Here is an 8,058-nt window from a genome sequence, read left to right on the forward strand (position 1 = left end):
TCGCACCGTGAATCGCTAATAAACGTTCTTTCGGGAAGGCTGAGATAGTTCGCCGGTTACGGTGGGGCACGATTCAAGGTTAGCGCCCAGACTGACCGGCATCCGAGTCGATAGGGCCATGCGGCCCAAAGCGAACGCACACGCAAAACCCGAGCAAACCGGAATCTTATTCGACACCTCACTCGACACACCACGCCGGTCGGTCGGTAGGCCGGTGCGCGGTCGTCCGTCCCGTAGGGCAGCTGTAAAAGTGGAACATGCACGGCGCGAGCTCGCTACTACAGCCGCCGCTCGGCGGCGGTTTGCCAACGTTACCAGATTCATTCGCATTGTAGTTTAACCTAAAAAGAATTCCGTAAACTACGTCTGCGCAGGGCACGAAACTCCACCAGGCGACACGGTAACGATGTTTACGGTGGCTCCACGGCGCCCGAAATAACCACGGAAAAAAGGATGCACCGCTCGGTGGTTGGCCTCACTGGGGTCCACGTCTGCTCCAGTTAACTTTGCTAATCGTCGTGGCACAAAAGCCGAAGGATCAGGGCATGACACCGAATTTCCGCGACCAGGAGATATTCAGCCGGCATTGGATACGCGCAAGATGCGTGTACGGTGAAGCTCCTTTCGGGAAGTCTGCAAAAACGTCCCGGAGACATCGGGTCCACTTACCGGCTAGGCGGACGCACGCATCATGTTGTGGTAGAGGTGTTGAAGGTCTACGTAAGGTCCCGGGGCGTGTCAAATGCACAATTCGCACAAAAGTGGTCGAACACCGGCACAAACAGCGCACCAACGCGAATCACGCAGACAGCAAGACAACGACTGAGAGGAAACACGCGCCATCGCCCGTGGCGGATCCTAGCGGCGGGACGCCAAACTCGCTGCGATCGTGGCGGCCTCCTGTGTCGGTTTCGAAAAGTGAACCGCTGAGCTCGACGCTTTGCTGAAAAACTGCTCGGTTCGGTGAAAATATACCGAATTGCGCGACACTGACAACCTCACAAAAGCCGCGAGATCGAAACAATCAAACTAAACAGCTGAAAACGCCAGCAACAAACTTCGTTGCGGAGACAAATGCAGACGAGACTTTGAGCAGACGACGCAGGCCCGCCATCTCTCTCCGCATTTCTGGGTAGAAACTGGTTTTGGTCTTTGGTGTTTATTTTGTTTTTTGTCCTTGGCACGACCCATCGGACCCATCTTCTTTCAACCCCCTCTTTCCCGACTGGCGGCGTTTTTTGAAGAAAGAGCAAGAGGAAATACTCGTCCGAGCTTATTTTCCTGTTCTTTTAATCGGCGCTCTTCCACCCCTGCGCGGAATAATCTGCTTCTGGCCGCCGGGTATGCCAAAGGCATTTGAAGGCAGGCGTATAAAAGACGGCGTTTTCTGAAGAAAAGTGCAGGGGAAGCCTGTTCTTTATCCTCCCTCGTCTTATTTCTTTTTTAACTTTGTTGTCTGCATGGACTGTGCGGCACGGATTCCAAGCCGATGAGCTACTCCGATCGAGGTTTGCACCGGCCGGGCATCTAAATTTAGGCTGAAATGATGTAAACGCAAGCAACCGCCGATCTCTGTGTAGTATTTGGCTTGCTTTTTTTTTTTTTTTTTGCTTCCAATTCCCGGGTAAATGAAGAAATATTTACTTCCGTGTTCAAGCAGTGTAATTACTTTTTATACAGTTTGAATGAGTCATTAACATTAGATTGCTTGTTATGCATTGCTTAATGGATACTGCAGTTCGGCGCTTCCAAGCAGCGTAACTAGTTATACCCGGCTTTCCTTCTTTTTTTTTTTTTTGTGACATTGTAAAGAACCAGTTAAACTTACATAAGCATTTAAGTTGTAATTTGTTTAAAGGAGATACTATTTTGCAAAACATTTGCAGGCAGGCTTTGGAAGAGGCTTGAATGGCCAGCGAAGTCGTGTCGTTTTTTCTTACACCACTGATGAAGCAATCAAAACAGTTCCAGTGAGTACCGTGCTTGGCCCAGTCTCTTTTCTGTCACGCACTGCTCGTTCACCGTACTTCACAACATCCAAGTCACCAGAAGCGGATGTGCCGCCACAGCAGGAAGTTACGTCACTAGCGGTCAATATGTAACGGTGGTTGTCGCTTCTAGATGTGATATGATTGCCGATTACTGGGCCCTGCAACTGTAAAGTATTCGCACCAGCCTCTTGAGTCAGGGACCGATCGAGGCCTTGCTTCTGCATTGGTTGTCTGCTACATCGTTGGGGTAACGTTGCCGACAGGGCTAATCACTTACGGGATAATTTCTGAAATATAGTTTCCTTTGTAAGGTTTCTGTTTTTTTTTTATTGCGTGCTATTGCGTGTTCTGTTTCCATTTCGGTGATATAACAGTCAAACCTGGTTATAGCGAACTGCGATATGCGCCATGATTAGTTCGGTATATCCAATAGTTCGGAATAGCCGCACCCGCCTATAACGAGATTTTCGTTACGAGTTCGCTATACGCGGGACCCCCTCATCCTCACCCCACTCCTCCTGCCATCCCCGCATGCAGAAACGAACACAATTTAGTATGTCATTACCGTACACAAAACTATCTATTTATTGCAAGCAATAAAGCTATTTTCCGCTGTAACTATACCTACTTTCCCAAAAAGCAGTGATTCTGTTTCCACTTTCGTTTTGGAGGCGTCAACTAGCACAGCATTCTCTACATAAGAAATAATTTGCATTAGTTGCATTCCGTGTCCTTCAATATCGATGCAATATTGGTAGAGCACATTGACTGCCGAAAGCGCTTGATTAAGCATCGGACGGCATTCCCTCGCGACATCCTCCGCCTCTTCGGCGCCTCCAGCAGCGCCAGCAGCCATTACATCGGTGACGGTGTCGGCGTCCGGAGGGCTCACAGTGAAGGCAACGTTGTCGTCGACACTCACGCAATCCTCGAAGGGCACTCCTTGCAGCACAACATCGGAAACGTTGGCGAGCTCTTCTCACATTTCATCGATGCTTCCATCTTGGTCCGGACTCGCTGACTGGGAGGGTTTTATCGTGAGTCAGGCGCGTCGGAAACAGTTACGGAAAGTGACGGGAGTCACGTCGCTCCATGGGAGGCTCAACATCTCCATCGCAGCCAATCAACATCTCAATCCCGAGACCATGCATTTTGGCGGCAATTCTAGGCGCGCCGAGTTCGATATATCAGATGTGAAATTCGTTGTAAGGAATATGTTTCGCGTGTATTTTCGTAACTGATATTTCTTTGTTCGATATATAGCATATTTCGCTCTATCCGGGTTCGTTATAATCAGGTTTGACTGTATTAAGCTTGTTATGAACCCGCCTCAGAAATTTGATGAATGGGTTTGTGGGCGTTTTTCAGGGTTTTCCAGGTGTTGGAATAACTTGAGAACAGACACTTTCTGTGAATCTACATAGTTATTTTTTTTTTATCTATCTCCCCGGAGGAAGTTTCTTCGCGTTCTTTAGGAGCCAGCGCAACATCTGTCTGCATTCTATTAAATTGCCGGTTCTGGACGAATTTATCGCTTTATTTGATTTTTCGGCATGACGAAAAGGTGCAGCGACGTACATATCATGTTGTCGAATCATCAAATGACGGTAGCCAGCTGGCCTTAGTAATTTGCGTTAATAAGTGTAGCCATGCAGAGAAAGTTTATGACAACTTTCAAGAGGCCAGGGAAACAAAATACAAGTTTTGTTCGTTAAAAAAAGACTGCTTTGTCTCGATGACAACGATGCGCGATGCTAAAGAAAACGTATGAGACTTTGGCGACTCCCCGGTCACCTTTCAGCGGCGTGTTTATGAGGCCACATAACCTTTTTTGAGCGATTGGAGGTCACCGATCTATGCCAAAACCAAGAAACATAAAGACTGGGAGATTGTAGTGGGCCCCTATTTGGTCGTACCCTTTAATAACCAACATGCCGCTAACAGATTAGTAATTGTGTTGTCAGCACTCGCCCATATTACGTCACTCCAGCCCATATTACGTCACTGCAGCGCGAAATTTAAAAATGTCCGATATTTGGTGTTTCAGCTCTTCTAAACAAAAAAAAAAAACGCTTTTATTGCACGGAATGGAGCTGAGGGAGTTACCAAGAGCCAATTCTTTAAAATTTGCGTTTGGTCTTTATGGTCCTTATAATATCTCTACCTCTGTATCATAAGAAAATACAGGCAGCTAGATTCACTGTACGCAAAGCTTTTATTGCCAACCAAAAACGAAAGCGGCGTACTACCCTCTTTTCGTGCATAATAAGAACTTTCATTCACACGCCAGAGTTATTTCCTCCCAGAAAGGCTTACAGTGCTGCCATTTGCGGGAAGAGTGTGCACTTCTTCCTTGACGCCGACCTTACTTGGAGCTCTCTCTTCTGCAAGTATTCACTTTCAGGCCATCCCCCTGGAAAAGGAAAACGAAATTTGTAAAACGAAACCACTTTCGGATAAATTCCCGACATTTATTGTGCACTGCAATACCCAACCTACAATTTGAGACGCAGAACACGGAATTTCCCCGAAATGTTCATTGTTTAGTGATGCGTGCACGACGAATGACGTCGGAATGAAAAAGGCAGAATTCTAGTGCTGGCGCAGCTGATTGGGGAATTCACCCGCCGCGGTTGCTCAGTGACTATGGCGTTGGGCTGCTGAGCACGAGGTCGCGGGTTCGATTTCCGGCCGCGGTGGTCGCTTTTCTGATGGAGGCGAAAAGCAAAAACGCCCGTGTGTACGAGATTTCGGCGCACGTTAAAGTTCCCCAGGTGGTCAAAATTAATCCGGATCCCTCCACTACGGCGCGCCCCATCGCCCTACCGTCAGCGCGTTAAACCTTGCAATTAATCAATCAATAATTGGTGATTTCGAAGCATATCGCTGAACCCTAGCCTCCTTGATAGCGTCATTGGGATGGATGGATGCAGGGTGGGATAGACGGAGGCACTTTTACAACGAAACTTTCTTGCACTATTTCCTGACCAAAATGGCGTACGCCTGTCGGGTAGCGTCGGCGAAGAATTTCATTTCTTCGCTCTAGATCGATATAGAATGCTCTGTAGCTGTCAATCTAATATACGTATCTTGGAAAAAAAAAATCGCGCTGAAATTGGTCGTTGAGACGACTCCATCGTTACACCGAGTTTCATTTACCTGTCATAATTGGTTAGTTCAGAGTGAAGCTGCAAAATTTACAGACTTCCCGTCTCCTGTCAATGCATGATCGTCTTTATATGCAGGGAGTATGTTTACGGAAAACGGCTGTAGCTCTCGTTTTGCCGAATGTATCCAGAAGCACTTTTCTTTAAAGCAATTTAGAGTTAATTCTAAGGAAGTCATGCGTACGTGTCTTTATTCGATCAATATAGTAAGTCCTGCAGTATAGTTGTCCTCCAATACAGCTTCGCTGGTCCACCATCTTTACAGTAGTCTAACGGCTCTAAATTTTTAGTAAGAGCGGTGAAGTTAGTCTATACTTGCTATTCCAGGTTCTTCCGAGAGGGAGAATAGCGTCATTCTATTCTATTCTATTCTATTCTATTCTATTCTATTCTATTCGGCAGGAGGGTTTTAGCTGGGCTAGTTGGTTTATTGCATGGATTAAACAGCGATTAGAGTAAATCTTTCGTTTTTGCCGATCTTCACTGAGTGGCACTGTTCACTAAGCACTGTTCAATTCCATGCAATTCTATTCTATTCTATTCTATTCTATTCTATTCTATTCTATTCTATTCTAAGACTAACTACATCTCTCGTGAGGGGGAGTGCAGCTTTATTGAAGAAGATCGGCACATTGTTACGAAGACGGTTTAACGTTTCCTCGCATTCCGTTCTCCACTCAAGAGTAAGGCCATCCCCGGTTGATGAAGGTTAGGTCCCGGAGCGTATGCACGCCTGTTCTGGAAGCCGTTTTTTTTTTTTTTTCTTAACCCGCATACGTTCTTTGATTAATTAAGAAAGGTGATAAACTGCCCATCAACTGTATCCGTTACATCTCTGTGCTTTCCCACTCCCCGCTTTCACGACTGTTTTAGATTTGGGGATGGGGGTTTCAAATGTGATTGTATACGCGCGAAGGAGCAAAACGAACAAGATTTAGAGACACTACCTGGTCGGTGCTGGAATGTGTGCGGTCATACATAACATATGACTCGGCTGACATATGACGTAGATAGGCTGATGATGATGACGTAGATAGGATGCTGCTGCAGCTGCTGATGATACAAAACAAGAAGTGATGGAACGGAGGGAGGGAACTTTATTTGCTCATCATCTGTATTTATTGCACAGGGGTGTGTTCTTTGTTCTTGCACTAACCATTTATTTCTGTTTGGAAGGAGCTGTTCTCTGCGACCAGTGTGTGTTCATGGTCACTCGAACGAATAATAATATAACAAGCCTGCGAGTGCTGAATAGTCGGCGTAAATTCAGATCGTTCTGTATGACTGCTTCATTAGAACCGCCACACAACTTTATTTCCCATTAACGACCTCCAGCGGGCAGCAACGCTTGCGCAATGGCAGTTTGCCCAAGATCCCGATGCAGCCTTTATACGTACTAGACAACAACCTCTGAACCCGAACAACATAAAGGGCTCATTATTTACTATGCAATTCTCGAAGTGTAGCGACCCACTGCATTTTTTTACGTTGCGTACTTCATGCATTCACAGAATCGATGGACGCCTAGCGGTGTCTCTTGGGCGCTTTTTTACGTCGTACATACATGATTGAAGACCCGTACGTTAGCCGGTGAAATGGTGTGTCCTTATCCCCGTTACGCTAGCAAGAACAGACAAAGAACCATTGTTAGTATTCCACAGGCTGCAGACGCTGAAAACAGCTTTCGCTTTCACCTGGCGACGGTACACACACACAGGCCGTCTGTGCCCTCCTAATTGAACTCCCATTGCATTAAGGCAGGCAACCGCGCTTGCCTGATAGCCACTTTTACTGCCGGCGTGACGCAACGGCCGGCGGCGTAACTACCGAGGTGTATACAGCCCTATTCTACAAGGCCTGCAGGGAGGCCGCTTGAAACACTGGGCCCCTCTGTACTGTAGGAAGTCCTCAACACCCCCCAGACAAGGAAGCCCAGAAAAGTGGCGCCCTCAGACAGACCAACATTACAATGATGGCTGGCTGAACTCCACTCATTGGCGCTCAAGTTATGACGTGTTTTTTTTTTCTTTTTTCTCCGGCATGTTCTGAACTTAGTCGTTGACAGTGATTAAGGCAGAGGCTTCGATGTGACCTGGGAGGCGTTCGCCTGTGGCGATGACTCAAGGCTCCTCCTACGCGGAGGAAGACGCGCCGGGAGAAGGAAGGACTGTCTTTACGGCGAGAACTCACCGAGGCACGGGGGCACGTGGCGGGCCGTAATGGACGCGGCATGCGCGGGCGTGCTGGCCGACAACAGCGACGCGTTTCTGGGTCACTACGGGCGAAATGCGACTTTACGGCTTTCAGGCCCCCCCTCGACCACTTTCTCCTTCCCGTTCCTGATGTGCGTACGCACCTGATGAGCTGTGGCCCGCTGCGCCGGGAGGGGTGTCCCAGTGCGGATACGTGGGTGAACTTGACGGACACGGGCTCAACGCGGGCGAAACTTGCCTCGAGAAGAACCCTCCCATTTAGAATGATAGGTGGGGTACGTGTACAGAGTGAAGGCTGTAAGTGTGTTTAAATATTAGAAGTAATACTCGTTGAAGTGTTATAGGCGTGCATCTGAGTGTGCGCCTGTCTGCGTGCGCTTCTCCATCCCTGATGCGCAGAAATGAACCTTTTAAATGCAGAGCATTTCTTTAACTCACGATGTCACCCGGCGTTGGCGTGCCTCGGCGTCCGCAACAGCCGTTCCAGGCGCGCCCTCTCCCCCACTCCTCCTCTCCCGCATCACGCTACTGTAACGTAGTATCTTGGTTACATACTGCCGCTACTGTAGCATGAAGATCGGAAGGAAAAAGTCGAGGCGTCGAAGAAGTTTTAAGGTTAACTTGTTTACTTTACGGATGACATTGATGACATTTAGCACATACAAACTTGAGACAATTACACTTATT

The 8,058-nt window shown here is 47.7% G+C and overlaps 1 protein-coding gene across 3 annotated transcripts in view; it reads right to left on the bottom strand.

Moving 5' to 3' along the window:
• Positions 1-846, bottom strand: part of LOC144162860 (uncharacterized) — a 299,979-nt gene extending 299,133 nt beyond the window's left edge. For all 3 annotated transcript variants that reach the window (XM_077693569.1, XM_077693566.1, XM_077693567.1), the window contains exon 1: positions 670-846. The gene's annotated coding sequence lies outside the window, so the exon portion shown is untranslated. The remainder of the gene's footprint in view (positions 1-669) is intronic.
• Positions 847-8,058: the final 7,212 nt, after the last annotated feature.

This window comes from Haemaphysalis longicornis, unplaced genomic scaffold (assembly GCF_048455015.1).
Source record: "Haemaphysalis longicornis isolate Haplotype H1 unplaced genomic scaffold, Haemaphysalis longicornis Haplotype H1 scaffold_12, whole genome shotgun sequence".
NCBI lineage: Eukaryota > Metazoa > Arthropoda > Arachnida > Ixodida > Ixodidae > Haemaphysalis > Haemaphysalis longicornis.